The sequence below is a fragment of the Triticum urartu genome, chromosome 1A, assembly GCF_056163025.1.
Source record: "Triticum urartu cultivar PI428250 chromosome 1A, HENAU_Tu73, whole genome shotgun sequence".
Lineage (NCBI taxonomy): Eukaryota > Viridiplantae > Streptophyta > Magnoliopsida > Poales > Poaceae > Triticum > Triticum urartu.
Genome location: NC_141873.1, coordinates 410,407,675 through 410,430,251, shown reverse-complemented (window position 1 = coordinate 410,430,251; position 22,577 = coordinate 410,407,675). Strand labels below are relative to the sequence as shown.

Genomic DNA, 22,577 nt, shown 5'->3' with positions numbered 1-22,577 from the left:
TTGAGATTGAAGTGAGGACTTGGGCGCTAGAGCTCGAGTGTGCGGGAGCGGATGAGCAGAGGAGGAAGAAGGCGTGGATAGAAAGGTGGATCCTTATCCCTTTATATGGGCGGACAAAGTTAAAACGTCCCCACTTGCCTGGTAAAACTCGCTTGTCCCCAAGCGCCGTAATTGATGGCGCAGTTGGGTTACCCACACCCGTATTGATGAGAATCCCATAATAAGGGGACACGATCTCTGCTTTGACAAGACGTGTCGAAAAACTGCCTCGCGTTATGTGCGGGGCTGGTTAAAAGAAAGGGTTCGAATAATCACCGGGCCATGACGTAACGTCATGTTGCCAAAACAAGCTAGCGGATTAGATGTGCAAAAATATTATTCTCTCTACGGTGAAATGCGGGACTTATTTTGCAGGGTCGGACACTATCCTCGTATTCAAATTCTTCTGTGATGTATTCGGAGAAGGAACCCGCCTTGCAATGCCGAAGACAACTGCGCGCTGGACTCATCGTCATTGAAGCCTGGTTCAGGGGCTACTGAGGGAGTCCTGGATTAGGGGGTCTCCGGACAGCCGAATTGTCTCCATTGGCCGGACTGTTAGATATTTAGATACAAGATTGAAGACTTCGTCTCATGTCCGGATGGGACTCTACTTGGCATGGAAGGCAAGCTAGGCAATACGTATATGGATATCTCCTCCTTTGTAACCGACCTTGTGTAACCCTAACCCTCTCCGATGTCTATATAAACCGAAGGGTTTTAGTCCGTAGGACAACCATCACAACAGACAATCATACCATAGACTAGCTTCTAGGGTTTAGCCTCTCTGATCTCGTGGTATATCTACTCTTGTAACACCCATATCATCAATATTAATCAAGCAGGACATAGGGTTTTACCTCCATCAAGAGGGCCTGAACCTGGGTAAAACTTCGTGTCCCTTGCCTCCTGTTACCATCCGGCCTAGATGCACAGTTCGGGACCCCCTACCCGAGATCCGCCGGTTTTGACACAGACATGGATCCACACCATCTTGATGGGAACCCTTGGAGATGTAGTTGTACTTGATGAAGTAGAACTTGATGTGGTCTTGGGAACCCACTTGACCAAGGCCTTGGGTGCTTCTTCAAATGCATCAATCTCCTCTTGAAGCTTGTCCTTGCCTTTTTGCTTATGGTCTTGTGGTGGAAGATCATCTTGAGCTTGTGTCCCTTTGAAAGAAGTAGGATCATACTTCTCTTGTTGAGGAACAAACTTCGTCTTGGGGTATTGATCTTCTTCCCACTCAACTCCATTGGCATTGAACTTTCGTTCAAAACCAACACCTTGATTCTTCCGGTGTCTTCCTTGCTTGCGTACAATTTCCTCAAATTGCTTACTCCCGACAAGGCTCTTGTAAACACCTTTCTCTATAATTCCCTTCAATAAGCTATTTTCTTGCTCAAGTGTAACTTGGCTAAGAGAATCATTAGTGGAATCAAGAGAACTACTAGAAGCAACAATATTGGATTTATCATGATTGTTGTTACTACTAGATGAAGAATCTTTCTTGCTCTTGTTGCTAGATTTAACTTGTGGCACGTAAGTAGACAAGAGTAAACGCTTGGCAATGTAAGAAGAACTTTTCTTGCGAAGATCATCATTGATTGCCTTTAAAAACTCATGCTCTTGCTCAAGGTTGAGCTTTTCAAAGCGTAACTTATCATGAGTCTTTAAAAGTTCTCGATGATTTTCCAAGGTAGTTTCATGAGCTAACTTAAGAGTGTTTAGTTCTTTAGTTAGACGCTCAATCTCCTTCTTATCATTATCATTCATTTTATCTTGATTAGCATGATTAATTGATGTTTCATCATAGTTTTCATCACTAGAGTTGTCAACAAGTAAATCATCATCACCTAGCAAATCATCTTCATCACTATCGAAATCAACATACTCGGGATGTGTAACCTTTGGACCTTTGGCCATGAAGCAGCTTCCAATTCCTTCATTTGGTGAGTCAAATATGTCGTAGGAGTTGGTTGACACAAGTGCTAGATCGGCAACACCTTCATCTTGAGTATAATCGGAGTCGGAGTGATAACTTCTTTCAGAGTGATTGTCGGAGTCGGAGCCGGATACCCATTCACCAACATGAGCTTGATGTCTTCTTTTTGTGTAGCTCCTTGATGACTTTTGTTTCCTTTCCGAGTCCTTGCTTCTCCGAGAGGGTTTTCGTTCATAACGATCATCTCTATTCCTCCTTTCTCTTGGTGGTGATTCTTCTCTTCTACTTTTTCTTTTGGGAGAATCTTCTCTTCTTTTGTAGGGAGCCGTACACTCGTTGGAGTAGTGTCCGGGTCTACCACAATTGTAGCAATTACGCTCACTAGAAGATCTTTTGTCATTGTAGGACCTTGACTTGGAACTTCTTTCTTTGCTTCTATTCTTGTATAACTTGTTGAAGTTCTTTACCATTAGGCTCAATTCTTCATTGAAGATTTGTTTCTTGCTTGATGATGTGGGAGCATCACATGAGGCTTTGTAAGCACCACTTGACTTGTTGTGGAGCTCTTCCTTATCCTTGAGTGACATCTCATGAGCAACAACTCTTCCAATGACTTCCGTTGGCTTGAGATCTTTGTAATTGGGCATCATTTGGATCAATGTGCACACGGTATCATATTTTCCATCCAAGGCTCTTAGGATCTTCTTGATGATGAATTTGTCGGTCATCTCTTCACTTCCTAAGTCGACAATCTCATTTGTGATGAGAGCAAGCCTAGAATACATTTCAGTGACACCTTCACCATCCTTCATTTTGAACTTGTCAAGTTGACTTTGAAGCACATCCAATTTGGATTCCTTGACGGAGTCGGTACCTTCATGCATGTCAATCAAAGTATCCCAGATTTCCTTTGCATTCTCAAGACGGCTGATTTTGTTGAATTCTTCGGGGCACAATCCGTTGAAGAGAATATCACAAGCTTGAGCATTGTATTGTAGCATCTTCAACTCTTCCGTGGTAGCTTCACGGTCTTGTTCTCTCCCATTAAAGAATTCACCTTGCAATTCAATACACACAATAGCCCAAAGGGCGGGGTTATGTCCAAGAATATGCATTTTCATCTTATGCTTCCAACTAGCAAAATTAGTACCATCAAAGTAAGGACCTCTATGATGGTGTTTTCCCTCGCTAGACGCCATACTCTCCTAAGTTGTGAAACCAAGGCTATGATCACCAAACTCTATGGAAATCAAAGCAAATGGAGACTAAAGCTTTGATACCACTTGTAGGATCGAAAGTATGTCTAGAGGGGGGGTGATTAGACTACTTGACCAAATAAAAATCTAGCCTTTTCCCAATTTTAGTTCTTGGCAGATTTTAGCAACTTAGCACAAACAAGTAATCAACCTACACATGCAATTCTAAGAGTATAGTAGTGGAATGTAAAACAATTGCATATGAAGGTAAATGGAGGAGTTTGGAGGGAGCAAACGCAATGTAGACATGGAGATTTTGGGCGTGGTTCCGATAGGTGGTGCTATCATACATCCACGTTGATGGAGACTTCAACCCAAGAAGGGTAACGGTTGCGCGAGTCCACGGAGGGCTCGACCCACGAAGGGTCCACGAAGAAGCAACCTTGTCTATCCCACCATGGCCGTCGCCCACGAAGGACTTGCCTCACTAAGGTAGATCTTCACGAAGTAGGCGATCTCCTTGCCCTTACAAACTCCTTGGTTCAACTCCACAATCTTGTCGGAGGCTCCCAAGTTACACCTAGTGAGGGAGTCCTGGATTAGGGGGTCTTCGGACAGGCGAACTATATCCTTTGGTCGGACTATTGGACTATGAAGATACAAGATTGAAGACTTCGTCCCATGTCCAGATGGGACTCGACTTGGCGTGGAAGGCAAGCTTGGCAATACGGATATGTAGATCTCCTCCCTTGTAACCGACTCTGTGTAACCCTAGCTGTGACGCCCCAAGACCGGAGCTTCAGATGCCATCCTTGATTTTTCGAGTTTTCGTCGTGTGATTTGTTTGGTTCGTTGCTTTAATTTTTGCATCATGTCTTCTTGCACCTCTTCTTAAAACTCAACTAAATAAATTGCATGGATATTCGCTCCATTTAAACTGAGGGAATTCACGTGGTGATTCTCTTTACAACATATCCTCCCAATATGTTAGGGAGCTATAATAAATATTCTAACACACTTGCAAATATTCCCCATGTCTTTTCTATTTCAAGTTCGACTTCAAAACCTTGCCGACAAACTCCTTCACCTTTTATCGAGGTTCCTCCAAAAATCCTCATCTTTTTCTGGGCACTTCATCACCCTAGTCCTAGTTCAAACCTTTTGTTTAAATTCAAATGAGTTTGAATTTAAACTTTGCAATCTTGGACTTTTTCTATTTTCCCCGAACAAGAACATTGTTGTGATTCCGGGAAGATTATCCGCGTGTCCAACTCCTTCCCCTATCCTCCTCTTTTTTTCTGTTTTGTTTTATTATGGGAGAAGAGAGAATAAGAGATGAGAGAGGGAGTGGAGAGCCCAGTACCCGCCCTCTCTACTGGGCCGGCCTCCAAGGCCCAGCCAACTCCCACAACCTCTAACCCTAGCCCGCACCCAACGCCACCTCTCCCGATCCAATTCCCTCCTCCTCGTTCCTCCTCCCGCCGCCTCACGCACCTGCACAACTTTCGCCGGGGAGAGGAGCTCCCCAGCAAGCGCGCGCCCTTCTCTTCGATTTCCCCGCACCCAATGCCCATCTCTCAACCCCAGATCTCTACCTTCGTTCTCCTCCTAGCGCCGCCACTTGCAGGGAGAGAGAGAGCTGCACCACACCCTCGTCTCCTTCCCCTTTGCCCCCTCCTCGTCGCCGAAGTCCAGCCACTGGACCAGCAGGAGGCTGCCGTCGCCATGGACGCCCGCAGGAGCGCCAACACCACCAGGCCACCATCCCGCTCTCAAGCTCCTCCGCGCCCTGCTTCTCCTCCGGCGCGCCCCAGCTCCCTTATCCTCCTCGGTGCTAGCTCCGCCTACGCTGGAGCACGCGAGCAGCAGCATACTGAGACGCTCCCGGCCTGCATCGCGTCATGGCCCTCCCGAGGCCATCATCACGCAAACATCTCTTCGGCCTCCTGTTCCGCCGTTCTGCCTCCCCACGCCGGCAACGAGCCCCGCTGCTGCTGCTCTTCGCCAAGCTCCGATGACGAGCACTCCGTCTTGCGCCGCCCCTCTCGCCTTGTCTCCTTCATCTTCAGCGCCTCGAGGCCCCTTTGCTCGCCCGACCATGGAGGCCACCGTGCTGGCCTGCAGCTTCGCGCGCGCTGCCGTGCCATGATGCTGCTGCTTCGTCCGACCGCGGACGACTGATATGTCTCCAACGTATCTATAATTCTTGATTGCTCCATGCTATATTATCTTCTGTTTTGGACATTATTGGGCTTTATTATCCACTTTTATATTATTTTTGGGACTAACCCATTGACCCAGAGCTCAGTGCCAGTTTCTGTTTTTTTCCTTGTTTTAGAGTATCGCAGAAAAGGTAAATCAACCGGAGTCCAATTGACCTGAAACTTCACGGAACTTATTTTTGGAAGGAAAACAACCCGGGAGACTTGGAGTCCACGTCAAGGAAGCTTCGAGGAGGCCATGAGGTAGGGGGGCGCGCCCACCCCCTGGGCGTGCCCTCCACCCTCGTGGGCCCCTCGTGCCCCCCCTGACGTACTTCTTCCACCTATATATCTCCATATACCCTAAAACGATCGGAGATCACAATAGATCGGGAGTTCCACCGCCAGAAGCCTTCGTAGCCACCGAAAACCAATCTAGACCCGTTCTGGCACCCTGCCGGAGGGGGGAATCCCTCTCCGGTGGCCATCTTCATCATCCCGGTCCTCTCCATGACGAGGAGGGAGTAGTTCTCCCTCGGGGCTGAGGGTATGTACCAGTAGCTATGTGTTTGATCTCTCTCTCTCTCGTGTTCTTGAGGTGATACGATCTTGATGTATCGCGAGCTTTGCTATTATAGTTGGATCTTATGATGTTTTCTCCCCCTCTACTCTCTTGTAATGGATTGAGTTTCCCCTTTGAAGTTATCTTATCGGATTGAGTCTTTAAAGATTTGAGAACACTTGATGTATGTTTTGCCGTGCGTATCTGTGGTGATAATGGGATATCACGTGATTCACTTGATGTATGTTTTGGTGATCAACTTGCGGGTTCCACCCATGAACCTATGCATAGGGGTTGGCACACGTTTTAGTCGTGATTCTCCGGTAGAAACTTTGGGGCACTCTTTGAGGTTCTATGTGTTGGTTGAATAGATGAATCCGAGATTGTGTGATGCATATCGTATAATCATACCCACGGATACTTGAGGTGACATTGGAGTATCTAGGTGACATTAGGGTTTTGGTTGATTTGTGTCTTAAGGTGTTATTCTAGTACGAACTCTAGGGCTGTTTGTGACACTTATAGGAATAGCTCAACGGATTGATTGGAAAGAATAACTTTGAGGTGGTTTCGTACCCTACCATAATCTCTTCGTTTGTTCTCTGCTATTAGTGACTTTGGAGTGACTTTTTGTTGCATGCTGAGGGATAGTTATGTGATCCAGTTATGTTATTATTGTTGAGAGGACTTGCACTAGTGAAAGTATGAACCCTAGGCCTTGTTTCCTATCATTGAAATACCGTTTACGCTCACTTTTATCATAAGTTACCTTGCTGTTTTTATATTTTCATTCAGATTACAAAAACCATTATCTACTATCCATATACCACTTGTATCACCATCTCTTCACCGAACTAGTGCACCTATACAATTTACCATTGTATTGGGTGTGTTGGGGACACAAGAGACTCTTTGTTATTTGGTTGCAGGGTTGCTTGAGAGAGACCATCTTCATCCTACGCCTCCTACGGATTGATAAACCTTAGGTCATCTACTTGAGGGAAATTTGCTACTGTCCTACAAACCTCTGCACTTGGAGGCCCAACAACGTCTACAAGAAGAAGGTTGTGTAGTAGACATCAAGCTCTTTTCTGGCGCCGTTGCCGGGGAGGTGAGTGCTTGAAGGTATATCTTTAGATCTTGCAATCGAGTCTTTTAGTTTCTTGTTTTATCACTAGTTTAGTTTATAGAAGAAAACTACAAAAAATATGGAATTAAGTTTGCCTCATATGCTTCATCTTTTTAATATCTTTCGTGAGTATGATGGAAAGGAAAATTGTGCCAAAGTGTTAGAAGAAGAATGCATTAGAATGTTTGGCACTAAATATTTGAATGAGAGCATGATTGCAATGTTGTTAGTATGAATTCCTTGAATACATGTGATGCTAATGATATGCAAAGCCACAAGCTTGGGGAAGCTATGTTTGATGAAGATGATATTTTTTGTCCCCCAAGTTTTGATGAGAAAATTTATTATGATGAAAGCATGCCTCCTATCTATGATGATTATTGTGATGACACGTATGCTTTAAAGAACAATTATAACCATGAAACTTGTCATCTTGATCTTAATTTTCAATCACATGATAGTTATTTTGTTGAGTTTGCTCCCATTATTATTCATGAGAAGAAATTTGCTTATGTGGACAGTAGTAAATTTTCTATGCTTGTAGATCATGAAAAGAATGCTTTAGATGCTGGTTATATTGTTGAATTCATTCATGATGCTACTGAAAATTATTATGAGGGAGGAACATATGCTTGTAGTAATTGCAATAATATCAAGTTTCCTCTCTATGTGCTTAAAATCTTGAAGTTATGCTTGTTTTGCTTTCCTATGCAAGTTGATTCTTGTTCCCACAAGTTGTTTGCTCACAAAATCCCTATGCATAGGAAGTTGGTTAGACTTAAATGTGCTAGCCATATTCTTCAAGATGCTCTTGTTATGTTTCAATTCTTATCTTTTATGTGAGCATCATTGAAATCATCATGCCTAGCTAGGGGCGTTAAACGATAGCGCTTGTTGGGAGGCAACCCAATTTTATTTTAGTTCCTTGCCTTTTGCTCCTGTTTACTAATAAATAATTCATCTAGCCTCTGTTTAGCTGTGGTTTTATGTTTTTAATTAGTGTTTTTGCAAAGTAGAACCTTTGGGAAGACTTGGGGAAAGTCTTTGCGATCATGCTGTAAAAAACAGAAACTTTAGCGCTCACGAGAATTGCTTCCATTTTTATTTGGAGAGTGCTATTTAGTTAATTATTTTTGCAGTTGATTAATAGATAAATTCCTCAGGTCCAGCAATTTATTTGAGAATTTTATGAGTTCCAGAAGTATACGTTTAATCCAGATTACTACAGACTGTTCTGTTTTTCATGTGTTGTTTTCTTATTTTGATGAATCTACGAGTAGTATCGGAGGGTATGAACCATAGATAAGTTGGAATACAGTAGATATTACACCAATATGAATTTATAATGAGTTCATTACAGTACCTTATGATGGTGATTTATTTTCTTATACTAACGGAGCTTACGAGTTTTCTGTTAAGTTTTGTGTTGTGAAGTTTTCAAGTTTTGGGTAAGATTCGATGGACTATGGAACAAGGAGTGGCAAGAGCCTAATCTTGGGGATTCCCAAAGAACCCCAAGGAAATATTCAAGGACAACCAAGAGCCTAAGCTTGGGGATGCCCCGGAAGGCATCCCCTCTTTCATCTTCGTTCATCGGTAACTTTACTTGGAGCTATATTTTTATTCGCCACATGATATGTGTTTTGCTTGGAGCGTCAATTTATTTTGGTAGAATTTTCTTGCTGTTATTTATAACAATGTTTTTCATATTTTATTTCAATAAAAGTGGCATTGATAGCCTTTACTAAGCCTATTTTAGAAGTCCACATGTTGCTGTTTGAAAACAGAAAGTTTAGCGCTGTTGCAATAATTCCCTAGAAAAGTCAGAATGTGATAAAATGTTGAAACCTTTTGCATATTAAGCTCTGATAAATTTACTACAGTGGGAATTTTCTTTCATAATTTTTGGAGCTAGGGAAGTATTGATGTTGCTGCATTCTTTACAGACTGTCCTGTTTAGGCAAATTGCTGTTATGTTTGCATTGTTTGCATATGTTTGCTTCTTTAATGATTCTATTTGAGGACAGGACTATTAAATATGAAGAGGCATTTATTATGCAATTTTGAATAATAATTTTAGTGATTTGCTACAGTAGAGTATGATAAGGTTTTTGCAATGGTTTATACTAACTTATCTCACGAGTCCTTGTTGAGTTTTGTGTGGATGAATCTTTTGAGATTTAGGGAGACCGTGATATGAGAGGAATTAAGGAGACACAAAAGCTCAAGCTTGGGGATGCCCAAGGCACCCCAAGATAATATTTCAAGAAGTCTCAAGCGTCTAAGCTTAGGGATGCCCGGTTGGCATCCCACCTTTCTTCTTCAACAACTATCGGTTAGTATCGGTTGATCCTAAGTTTTTGCTTCTTCACATGATGTTTGCCATTCTTAGATGTCATTTTATTTTGTTTTTCTTGCTGTTTGAATAAAATAACAAGATCTGAAATTATTAAATATTAGCGAGTCTTCACATAGTTGCATAATTATTCGACTACTCATTGAACTTCAGTTATATCTTTCGGAGTAGTTTGTCGTTTGCTCTAGTGCTTCACTTATATCTTTTAGAGCACAATGGTGGTTTTATTTTGAAGAAATAGATGAACTCTCGTGCTTCACTTATATTATTTTGAGAGTCTTAAATAGCATGGTAATTTTCTTAAACAATCCTAATATGCTAGGCATTCAAGATTAGTAAATTTTTTCCTATGAGTGTTTTGAATACTAAGAGAAGTTTCATGCTTGATGATTGTTTTGAGATATGGAGGTAATAATATCAAAGTCGTGCTAGTTGAGTAGTTGTGAATTTGAGAAATGCTTGTGGTGAAGTTTGCAAGTCCCGTAGCATGCACGTATGGTAAACATTGTGTAACAAATTTGAAACATGAGGTGTTATTTGATTGTCCTCCTTATGAGTGGCGGTCGGGGACGAGCGATGGTCTTTTCCTTACCAATCTATCCCCCTAGGAGCATGTGCGTAGTGCAGAGGTTTTTGATGACTTGTAGATTTTTGCAATAAGTATGTGAGTTCTTTATGACTAATGTTGAGTCCATGGATTATACCCACTCTCACCCTTCCATCATTGCTAGCCTCTTCGGTATCGTGCATTGCCCTTTCTCACATTGAGAGTCGGCGCAAACTTCGCTGGTACATCCAAACCCCGTGATATGATATGCTCTTTCACACATAAACCTCCTTATATCTTCCTCAAAACAGCCACCATACCTACCTATTATGGCATTTCCATAGCCATTCCGAGATATATTGCCATGCAACTTTCCACCATTCCGTTTATCATGACACATTCATTATTGTCTTATTGCTTAGCATGATCATGTAGTTGACATAGTATTTGTGGCAAAGCGACCGTTCATAATTCTTCCATACATGTCACTCTTGGTCCATTGCATATCCCGGTACACCGCCGGAGGCATTCATATAGAGTCATCTTTTGTTCTAGTATCGAGTTGTAATCATTGAGTTATAAATAAATAGAAGTGTGATGATCATCATTTTCTAGAGCATTGTCCCAAGTGAGGAATAAAAAAAAGATAAAGGCCATAAAAAGAGAAGGCCCCCCAAAAAAGGGAGAAATGCCATAAAAAAGAGAAGGCCCAAAAAAAAACAAAAAAACAGAAAAAGAGATCAGGGACAATGCTACTATCCTTTGCCACACTTGTGCTTCAAAGTAGCACCATAAAGTTCATGATAGAGAGTCTTTTGTTTTGTCACTTTCATATACTAGTGGGAATTTTTCATTATAGAACTTGGCTTGTATATTCCAACAATGGGCCTCCTCAAGTGCCCTAGGTCTTCGTGAGCAAGCAAGTTGGATGCACACCCACTTAGTTTCTTTTGTTGAGCTTTCATACATTCATAGCTCTAGTGCATCCGTTGCATGGCAATCCCTACTCCTTGCATTAACATCAATCGATGGGCATCTCCACAGCTCATTGATTAGCCTTGTTGATGTGAGACTTTCCCCTTTTTGTCTTCTCCACATAACCCCCCTCATTATATTCTATTCCACCCAAAGTGCTATGTCCATGGCTCGCGCTCATATATTAAGTGAAAGTTTATAGGTTTGAGATTACTAAAGTATGAAAAAATTGCTTGGCTTGTCATCGGGGTTGTGCATGATGATAGCATTCTTGTGTGACGAAAATGGAGCATGACTAAACTATATGATTTTGGAGGGATGAACTTTCTTTGGCCATGTTATTTTGAGAAGACATGATTGCTTAGTTAGTATGCTTGAAGTATTATTGTTTCTATGTCAATATTAAAATTTTGTCTTGAATCTTATGGATCTGAATATTCATACCACAATTAAGAAGAATTACAATGAAATTATGCCAAGTAGCACTCCGCATCAAAATTTTTATTTTTGTCATTTACCTACTCGAGGATGAGCAGGAATTAAGCTTGGGGATGCTGATACGTCTCCAACGTATCTATACTTTTTGATTGCTCCATGCTATATTATCTTCTGTTTTGGACATTATTGGGCTTAATTATCCACTTTTATATTATTTTTGGGACTAACCTATTGACCCAGAGCCTAGTGCCAGTTTCTGTTTTTCCCTTGTTTTAGAGTATCGTAGAAAAGGAAAATCAAACAGAGTCCAATTGACCTGAAACTTAACGGAACTTATTTTTGGAAGGAAAGCAATCCGCGAGACTTGGAGTCCATGTCAAGGAAGCTTCAAGGAGGCCACGAGGTAGGGGGGTCCGCCCACCCCCTGGGCGCGCCCTCCACCCTCGTGGCCCCCTGACGCACCTCTTCCGCCTATATATCTCCATATACCCTAAAACGATCGGAGAGCACAATAGATCGGGAGTTCCGCCGCCAGAAGCCTCCGTAGCCACCGAAAACCAATCTAGACCCATTCCGGCACCCTGCCGGAGGGGGGAATCCCTCTCCGATAGCAATCTTCATCATCCTGGTGCTCTCCATGACGAGGAGGGAGTAGTTCTCCCTCGGGGCTGAGGGTATGTACCAGTAGCTATGTGTTTGATCTCTCTCTCTCTCTCTCGTGTTCTTGAGGTGATACGATCTTGATCTATCGTGAGCTTTGCTATTATAGTTGGATCTTATGATGTTTTCTCCCCCTCTACTCTCTTGTAATGGATTGAGTTTCCCCTTTGAAGTTATCTTATTGGATTGAGTCTTTAAAGATTTGAGAACACTTGATGTATGTCTTGCCGTGCGTATCTGTGGTGATAATGGGATATCACGTGATTCACTTGATGTATGTTTTGGTTATCAACTTGCGGGTTCCACCCATGAACCTATGCATAGGGGTTGGCACACGTTTTCGTTGTTATTCTCCGGTAGAAACTTTGGGGCACTCTTTGAGGTTCTATGTGCTGGTTGAATAGATGAATCTGAGATTGTGTGATGCATATCGTATAATCATACCCACAGATACTTGAGGTGACATTGGAGTATCTAGGTGACATTAGGGTTTTGGTTGATTTGTGTCTTAAGGTGTTATTCTAGTACGAACTCTAGGGCTGTTTGTGACACTTATAGGAATAGCCCAACTGATTGATTGGAAAGAATAACTTTGAGGTGGTTTCGTACCCTACCATAATCTCTTCGTTCGTTCTCTACTATTAGTGACTTTGGAGTGACTCTTTGTTGCATGTTGAGGGATAGTTATGTGATCCAATTATGTTATTATTCTTGATAGGACTTGAACTAGTGAAAGTATGAACCCTAGGCCTTGTTTCCTATCATTGCAATACCGTTTACGCTCACTTTTATCATTAGTTACCTTGCTGTTTTTATATTTTCGGATTACAAAAACCATTATCTACTATCCATATACCACTTGTATCACCATCTCTTCGCCGAACTAGTGCACCTATACAATTTACCATTGTATTGGGTGTGTTGGGGACACAAGATACTCTTTGTTATTTGGTTGCAGGGTTGCTTGAGAGAGACCATCTTCATCCTACGCCTCCTACGGATTGATGAACCTTAGGTCATCCACTTGAGGGAAATTTGCTACTGTCCTACAAACCTCTACACTTGGAGGCCCAACAACGTCTACAAGAAGAAGGTTGTGTAGTAGACATCAATGACCTATGTCGAGCTCGCCCGGCCACCTTCGACCTCGGCGTGGCCCTGCCTCTACTAGCAGCCTCCTGCTGCCGGCCATTTCCGTGGGTTCGGGAAGCCCCAAGTCTTGTCCGTGGCCTCGTGTCTGTTGATGCTCCGTTGTTTGCTATCTCCATTGTCTCCCTAGGCTCGTCAAATCTTGAACCCGGAGCCCAAGTCGGAAGACTACCTGGATGTGCATCTCACTTGTGCCATTTTGGATCGTCAAGAAGTTTTCGGGATTCGCCAAGTACCATTACGCCCGGAGACCACGGATCCGTGAAGTTCCACTACCGTCACTGTGGATCCGACAAGTTCGCGAGTACGACTACTTCCCACAACGACCTTGTACAACTACCATCGCAAGAACCGAGACTGGCAAGTCCGAAGACCCTAGTACCATGACGCCAAGTACCCCTTCGGATCGCCAAGCTGGATCAAGAACGTTGACGAGGTTCCGATAAGACTGTCGACGTGTACGGCTACAATGTGAACTTGTACCCGACGACCCCGGAGACCTATGTTGCGCCAAGTACCCGCCCATCGAACCTCGAAGACTTGTGGACGTCAAGTTCCTTGTTTTGACCCCGAAGACCTACGGAGTGTGAACATCTACGAAGCGAGAATGACTACCTCCAGTACGAACGTGGCGAGAACGTCTACTTCCGCTACGAACTTGATCCATTCCGAAAAGTCACGCCTGGAAGGTATAACCCCGAGACGACGCCCGCGAACGAATGATTGCTTGTTGTATGAGATGCACCCTTTGTCTGTACCGTGTCCGTAATGTCTCTCGCTTCCATGCCATCGACTCGTGGAAACCTGGTACCGGGGATCACCCCACCATCTTTTGCACGCTCCTGCCACACTACCTTTTGCACCGGTATCTCCATGAGCTATCGGAACCGATATGGTGCCGTGGCATCATTTTCGGATTCATCACCGTGGCACCCTTTCTTTTCACCACGGTGACAAATGCTTCATATTTTTCTCATGTCAACTTTTTCATAAAATTGCATAACTTGCACATGTCATCCGCATCATGATAACAACATCAAGAATTTTTAAATTGTTGTTGCATTAAATTACTAATGCACATGAGGATTTACCGAAATTGTTGTTTGATATTTCTGGCCTCATTTAATATGCCTAACTGTGTAGTTTACTTTTGGTTCACCTCTTGCCATGTTTAACCAACATTTAATATTGTTGAGTACCTAATCGGGAGTGAACTAAATAATTGATGTGGTGTTCCGTCAATATGCAACTCGTTGCATATTGGGCTCCACTTAACTTGTAGTTTTGTTTGTGCACTTTACCATGCCATGCATATTTAAATCGGACATGCATCATACTTGGTTGTGCATCATGCCATGCTTATGTGATGGTTGTTTACTATGTTGTTTGCTTCTTTCCGGTGTTGCTTCTTCGGGTTAGTTCCGATAACATCGCGTTTGTGAGGATCCGTTCGACTACGTCCTATTGTCTTCTTCATGGACTCATTCTTCTTCTTTGCGGGATCTTAGGCAAGATGATCATACCCTCGAAATCACTTCTATCTTTGCTTGCTTAGTTGCTCGCTCTATTGCTATGCCACGATACCTACCACTTGCTTTATCATGCCTCCCATATTGCCATGTCAAGCCTCTAACCCACCTTTTCCTAGCAAACCGTTGTTTGGTTATATTATCGCTTTGCTCAACCCCTCTTATAGCGTTGCTAGTTGCAGGTGAAGATGAAGTTTGTTCCATGTTGGAACATGGATATGTTGGGATATCACAATATCTCTTATTTAATTAATGCATCTATATACTTAGTAAAGGGTGGAAGGCTCGGCCTTATGCCTGGTGTTTTGTTCCACTCTTGCCGCCCTAGTTTCCGTCATACCGGTGCTATGTTCCTCGATTTTGCGTTCCTTACGCGGTTGGGTTATAATGGGAACCCCTTGACAGTTCGCCTTGAATAAAACTCCTCCAACAAGGCCCAACCTTGGTTTTACCATTTGCCACCTAAGCCTTTTTCCCTCGGGTTTCCGGAGCTCGAGGGTCATCTTTATTTTACCCCCCCGGGCCAGTGCTCCTCTGAGTGTTGGTCCAAACTAGAGCCCCTTGCAGCGCCACCTCGGGGAAACTTGAGGGTTGGTTTTAGTTGTACGGATTGCTCATCCGGTGTTCCCTGAGAATGAGATATGTGCAGCTCCTATCGGGATTTGTCGGCACATTCGAGCGGCTTTGCTGGTCTTGTTTTACCATTGTCGAAATGTCTTGTAACCGGGATTCCGAGACTGATCAGGTCTTCTCAGGAGAAGGAGTATCCTTCGTTGACCATGAGAGCTTGTGATGGTCTAAGTTGGGACACCCTGGCAGGGTTTTGAACTTTTGAAAGCCGTGCCCGCGGTTATGGGCAGATGGGAATTTGTTAATGTCCGGTTGTAGAGAACTTGACACTTAACTTAATTAAAATGCATCAACCGCGTGTGTAGCCGCGATGGTCTTTTTTCGGCGGAGTCCGGGAAGTGAACACGGTTCTTGTGTTATGCTTGAACGTAAGTAGTTTCAGGATCACTTCTTGATCACTTCTAGTTCACGACCGTTGCATTGCTTCTCTTCTCGATCTTATTTGCGTATGTTAGCCACCATATATGCTTAGTTCTTGCTACAGCTCCACCTCATAACTTTTCCCTACCCATAAGCTTAAATAGTCTTCATCTCGCAGGTGTTAGATTGCTGAGTCCTCGTGACTCACGTATACTCCCAAACAGTTGTAGGTGCCGACGATACCAGTGCAGGTGACGCAACCGAGCTCAAGTGGGAGCTCGATGAAGATCTTGTTCATTGTGTTGTTTCGTTTACGGTTGATCAGTAGTGGAGCCCAGTTGGGACGATCGGGGATCTAGCATTTGGGGTTGTCTTTCTTTATTTTGGTTCCGTAGTTGGACCTTGATTGAATTCTGGTTAATGTATGATATTTATGTATTGTTTGAAGTGGCGATTGTAAGCCAACTCTTTATCCCTTTCTTATTCAGTACATGGGATGTGTAAATATTACCCCTCTTGCGACATGCCTACCATGCGGTTATGCCTCTAAGCCGTGCCCCGACACATGAGAGATATAGCCGCATCGTGGGTGTTATAAGTCGGTAATCAGAGCCATCCCCGACTTAGGAGCCCCCTGCTTGATCGAAACGCTGGCGTTGTTGAGTCTAGAATAAAATGTTTTGAGTCTTAGGATTATATATATCGGAGAGTAGGATTCTTTTTACTCCCCAGTCCCTTCGTCGCTATAGTGAGGCCTCCTGACGTAGAGTTTTGACTCTTCTCTCCTCAAATTTCACTGATTTTTTTAGGATCACGCGAGTATCTTGGAATCGTTCTGATGGTTTTGTGATGAGAACATTGTTCTTGGTGCCTCCTGACATTTAGGGGTTGTGGCAGTGTCCCGGGGAGTTGAGATCCGAGGTGTTGTCGTCACAAATTTTATCATTGCAGTTTTGGAATACCTGAGTTTTGCCGACATCGAAAATCTCTTTTATGCAGTTGTTGGTCACTACACCACAACACTGATGCAAAGGCATGTAAACTGCCAGGAGAAATCACTTTACAGGGTAAACAAACTACCGGGACAACATTTCTCCCGGCAGGTAGAACCGTCACGAGAACGGCTGCCGGGGATTACTTGTCCCGGCAGATAGACTCTTCCCGGCAGTTTTTCTGCCCTCGCCCTTGTATTTGCCGGCAGTCTCTCTTCTCCCGGCAGATTTGTCAAAACACATTAAACTTCAATTGGCGGCAGTCCAACTGCCTGCAGAAGCTTGTTCTCCCGGCAGTTTCTATGCCAGCATGTAGATTTCAGTACCAAATTAATTTAGGCATCCCTAATGTTATGTCCATCTCATCATGTTCGAACAATCAGGACAGATCACATAATTTATACATACACTTCAATCACAGTAACATATAGGTCTCATCCAAAAACTTCAATCAAAGTAAGATATAGGCCTCATCCAAAACCTTAAACTTCATCCGATAAACATAACAATCCTATATATATAAGGTGGTTCTGCCACAAAAGGTATAGTACACATATGTTAATTGTGCCACAAAAGGAGAAAGTACATATCTTTCTGAGGGTGCCACACAACCAAAATGAGCATATAGTGGCATAACCAGCAAAATGAGCAGAGCAAGTGTCCAGGTTCAACAAACAAAGCATATTACATGATCACTGCACCAACTTAATCATAGGTCTTCCAAATCTTCAGCAGCTTGAAGATCTTCCAAACCTCTGTAAACTTCTGTAGCAAAACCTGCAACAGTTGGGAAATTCAAAATGGAACTTCTGTTGCAAAACCTGCTCAGTTTGAAACAAATTAGAACTTACTGGTGAAAGCTATGACTAAAACTGAGTTAAACATGTATAGCATCATCCCTGGAGTTAATATAGTACTCCCTCCGTCCGGAAAATCATGTCCTCAGCTTAGTTCATTTCAAATTTTGCACCGGTGGATCATCGAGTTGGATTAATTGGATGTTTGTTCTGCAATTTGATGAGCATGTAAACTGAATTGTCTATCCTGTATAGTGACTGTAATTTGGATTAATTGGAGTAACTTGGATTAATCAGAGTAACCAATGTTCAGTCTAATCTACTAAAACAAATGTTCAGTCTCAGCTACTGAAACAAATGTTCAGTCAGAAGCTTCAGAACAAATGTTTATTACTAGGAGCAGTAGATCATCTTCCCAGGAGGATTATAATACTGAAGAATAGTGCACAATTATGCTAGCTTCAGAACATGGACCCTAACTGATTATCTTCCCAGGAGTATTTTTTAAAGCAGATAATCATCATACAGTTGTATAAATCCACTACAGCATAAGAGGAATACCAAGGTTAGAATTGGCAGTTTAGGAATGACCAAAAACATACATGGAACTGAAATAAGTAAGAACAAATTACATGCAGCACTGACCTGATATCAAAGAACATGCAAGCCAGCACCGGAGATATACATGCAGCACATCAGGTCAAGTACTGCATCATTTAATTTCAAGTCGACCAAATCTGCTGCTAGTATCAATGGAGAGAAAACCAGAGATGATATGCGACTTCCATCATCAGAGAGGTCTTTGGGAGAACAGGACTCAGCTGCGGACCAGACAAAACAAGACAAATTGCATCCAGTAAAGCAAACTTCAAGCAGACTACAAGAAAAGAAAAGTGTGTCTATCATCAAATGTTCCTGGCTGAACCAAGGTCATCACAGGGTGTGATTATTTATTTATTTATTGCAAAGATCACAGGGTGTGATTGGAATACAAGAAAAGAAAAGTGTGTCTATGGATGACACATCACACAGACTGGTAACCTACAGGCCATTAGTTACATATATGCACCTTCAAGCAGCACATAAATCAAAGAAGCAACAATCTGGTTCCAGTTTAGCATTATCTGGGAGTAGACCTTTTTTCATTTTTGAAAAAAGGTCAAGCTGACCAGTCACTACTTGGCAGATTAGAACAAGAAAAAAAAAGACATGACAATTTTAATCAAGGACCAAGTCTTAGACCATTGATAACAAAACAACGTACTTAAAGAGAAACAATATGAGAAAATTAGTTCTGTTAATAGCCTCTTCAACTCTGCCAAGGAATAGCCATCTCTTCCTTTTAATCTCTAAGAATAGATCAATCTTGAGTCACTGAAGCATCTTCTAATAATGTTCATCACATAACTGTAGTAAATTTCTATGCAACTTTGTCCAGTGTACACCCTTAAATATCTGTGATACTAATCCTTACACTTAAACAACTAGTCATGCAAAATGCAGTAGCCAAGGGGAGAAAGGCTAACTAATCATGCATGCCCATTTTAGACTTCAACCAGTGTCTAGTTAACCACTAACTTAGTGTAACCAATGACGGACATGAACACTAACTTACTGTAACTAGAAAACCAGACCTTCAAAGATCTGACAGAAACACCAGCTTCTTATGTGGAAGACAAGCAACTGTAACTACAAACTTCAGTAGTTACCACTAACTTGACATGAACACCAACTTCAGTAGTTACCACTAACTTGACATGAACACCAACTTCAGTAGTTACCACTAACTTCAGACTTGACAGTAAAGACCAAAATTTCAGACTTGACAGTAAAAATATAGCACTAGCATTTATCACAAATGTTTCTTTAGCACTGCATTTCTTTGTCATCAGCATAAACCTTTAGCACAAAACATTTCTTGTTGATAAACTTTAGCACAGAACATTTCTGTCATCAGCATAGCAGTGCATTATCCAACAGTAGAAAAAAATCATTTCTTTGTCATAAATGTTTACTCCATTTAGATTGAATTTAGTCTGAGTATTTATCAGAGAACAATTCAGAGAGCCAATCAATCTTATGGCAGCAACAGCAAGATAACAGGGCCAAGGAGGAGCAAACCATGGGTTTGGTGTGTTTGGCGGTGGAGTCTCACAGTGGCAGGCCCTCGGCGCCGGCCCTCCAGTTCCAACTGGCCGCCCCCTTGTCGCTACCCTCCCACCGTCGGCGTGGTCGGACCTGGCGAGATCTACCTGGTCAGGAGCTAAAAATGGGGGCAAGGAAAAGTTGATGTGGGGGAGAAATGAAGGGGGCTCGGTAGCCGCAACTTGCCTTGAGGTGGTGGTGCTGGTTGCTGAGCGCGACAAAGGCGGCCATGAAGCCACGACTGCAGGAGACGAGCTCCTCACCTGACGACCAGCAGCAGCAGCCCCTGACAGTGGCAGGCGACCGACAGTAAGTTACACGTGTAAGTTATACACCTCCGTATCAAGATACATCCATTCCAAGCATGGCCTTATACTCTTTAGAACACAGCTAGGCATCAATGTTTAAGAAAGAATGCTAACCAGCCATGTAAACTTGAAAGTTTACTAGTACAAGTAGTATTTTTCTCAACAAGTTATACTCATGCTAGTTTGTTTTGTTAAAATCATTCAAAGTTCAAATTAGTCCTCCTAGAATTGGAGCTTGCCTTTGTATGTAGAGAAACTACCCTGATGTTATACTCCTAAAACCTTAGTGTATGGCCACAAATTAGTTCTCCTAGAATTGGAGTACCTTGATGTTGAGAACGCAGAGTGTATGACCACAAATTTGGTCATTCTCAAATTAGTTCTGTACTAGAATAATAGTATTAGCACTAAAATGTTCAGGTATTTCTAACTGAACCTAACTGAAGTGAATAACAATAATCCCCATCTCTCTTCATGGACCAGACCGAACACAATAATCCCCTTCTCTCTATACTCCAGCACAATAAAATGGATGTAGGCATCAACTAAACAAACAAAGTGTTAAAATAATTAGGTTTCTTTCATCTCAAATTAAAATGAACTCCAAAGCTCAACTAAACAACTTAGTCAAGTGTCAACAAATCTAATTAAGGTATGCAGTTATTAATCACCAATGGTCCCTGTCCTTTGATCTGAAGTGGTGCTAACAGTAGTAGTGTTAGTTTTTAGACAAGCAAAGAACCTTCAGACGTGTCTAGCTCATGGTTTTCACTGTTATTAGATCAAAGCAATTCAAAATGATGATTTGTACTAACTGCCGGAATAGTTCAGTGTTGCTACTTTTCAACATTATTACACTTCTACACAATGCGTAGCTACACATTCAAAACAAAAAAGGCAACAAAATTGAAACGAAATCTCACCTGTCAAAGAGGAAACGATGTCCAGGGAAATGATGTTGAGGAGGCAGAGCTGCTCGTAGGAGAGGAGGGTCGACGATCTACTGCTTCGGGGGCGTGTGAAGGACGAGGCAGACCCGTTGCTTGGAGGTCGGTGAAGCTTGCGGGGAGGCCTACTCGGGGAGGAAGCGCGCGAGTAGGTTGGTGGCGAGGAAGGCATTCCATGGAGGATGGTAGCCGCCGGTAGTGCTCTGCGTCAATCAGGTGCTCGGCCCCGCAGCTCTGGAGTGGGGCGACGAGGCAGTGGTCGGCGGCAGTGTGGTGGTTGTTGGGGCGGCGGAGGGGCGGCCGTGATGGGGGGCAATGGCTGCAGTGATTTGGTTGGAGAGCAGCCGTCGGCGGTGGGATGCTTGGGGGCGTCGGCGGCTTGCGGTCCGCTGGATTTGTTGGCGGCAGAGGAGCTGCGGTGGTGGGGAGGTACGCCGAAAGTGATCTGATCGAGTGGAACGCGGCCGCTCGCCGGCGGTGGGAAGATCTGGGGGCGACGGGGGCGGCGGTTGGAAGGTTTGGGGGCGGGGGCGCCGGGGGGGAGGGGGGCGGCGGATCTGGATCTGGTGGAGGGCACAGGTGGGGATTGGGCGTGATGTGGGGGCGGGCGTTGCGGTCTGGTAGAGGTAGGGCCGGCGCGTATATTTCTTTCGTGCCAAAATTTTCGCCTAGTCGCGCGCTTTTTTTCCTCGCTGCGCGCGCTTAGGACCGATACTATATTCGATCTCGTGCCGAAGACGGTTTCTGGCAGATCATGGGCCGAGATTTAGTTCTTCCGGCAGAGTTTGGGTTGTAAAGTGTACCGGCAGTTTTCGCGCCGGCGTTGCTTAAGTTCTCCCAGCAGTTGTCCTGCCCTAATGTGCTTTTAGCGGCAGTAACTAATGTCCCAGCAGATTCTTTGCCCTTAGACATGTTTTTCTCCTGGCAGTTAACTGCCCCCAATCGAGTGTTGTGGTGTAGTGGGTGAGATAACCTCGACGCCACCCAGTACTGGGGCGGGAGTTCGGGAGTATTGCCATAACTCGTATAACAGATGCTTTTCGAAGGTTGAGGTAAATGATTTCCGAAGGTTTCTTGGTTATGTGTTGAAGGATGGATACAACTAGATGTAGGAATTGTTAGTTTGGGTGAGATATTATGCTTCCCCTGTATCCCCAACACCTGATAGCATAACCAGAATGTTTCGGGAGTTTATAAGTGGGAATTCAAGTAGCTCCTAGAATATCTTTTCAACAGACACATGATACGATATGGGATATATCATATGTTTGTTTCCGGCTTATTTTGCAAGCCAAACCTTTGCTTTGTTTTGAGTTGTGGTATTCGAGTTGCTTCAATGTCAAATGTTGATTCCATACCTTCCCTAAGTCGTGTGCTCATATTCCTATGTGAATACTAATCCTTCTTGATCATCGAGGTTGTCATGTCAATCCTTTTCCAACCGGTGTGTTTCTCTTCAAGTGGATCTGATCATTTCAACATCCGCAAGATCAATTATCACTTCTTCTCAACGGTGCTCATTTCATCTGTCCCAAGCTGCCTTTGTTTTTCCCGCCCTCCCACCCTTTTCCTTCAAGGAATCAGATTTATTAATCAAGTATCATTTTATTCATGTGAACTTTCTTCATTCTTTTCCTTCAATGTTCGTATCCGGTGATTCTCATGAAGATTC

The 22,577-nt window shown here is 43.3% G+C and overlaps 1 long non-coding RNA gene across 8 annotated transcripts; it reads right to left on the bottom strand.

Annotated features, from left to right (window-relative positions):
• Positions 1-17,196: 17,196 nt before the first annotated feature.
• On the bottom strand, positions 17,197-21,461 carry LOC125515645 (uncharacterized). 8 transcript variants are annotated; one of them, XR_015603438.1, is made up of 5 exons: positions 20,882-21,458; positions 19,837-19,936; positions 19,627-19,743; positions 18,151-18,326; positions 17,197-18,046 (listed from the first exon to the last, which is right to left on the bottom strand). It is a non-coding gene; the product is annotated as an uncharacterized LOC125515645 (long non-coding RNA). The 8 variants fall into 8 exon arrangements; XR_015603434.1 differs by having other exon boundaries at positions 17,197-17,485; positions 17,560-19,743; positions 20,882-21,461; XR_015603436.1 differs by having other exon boundaries at positions 17,197-17,715; positions 17,900-19,743; positions 20,882-21,461.
• Between the last annotated feature and the right edge of the window lie 1,116 nt (positions 21,462-22,577).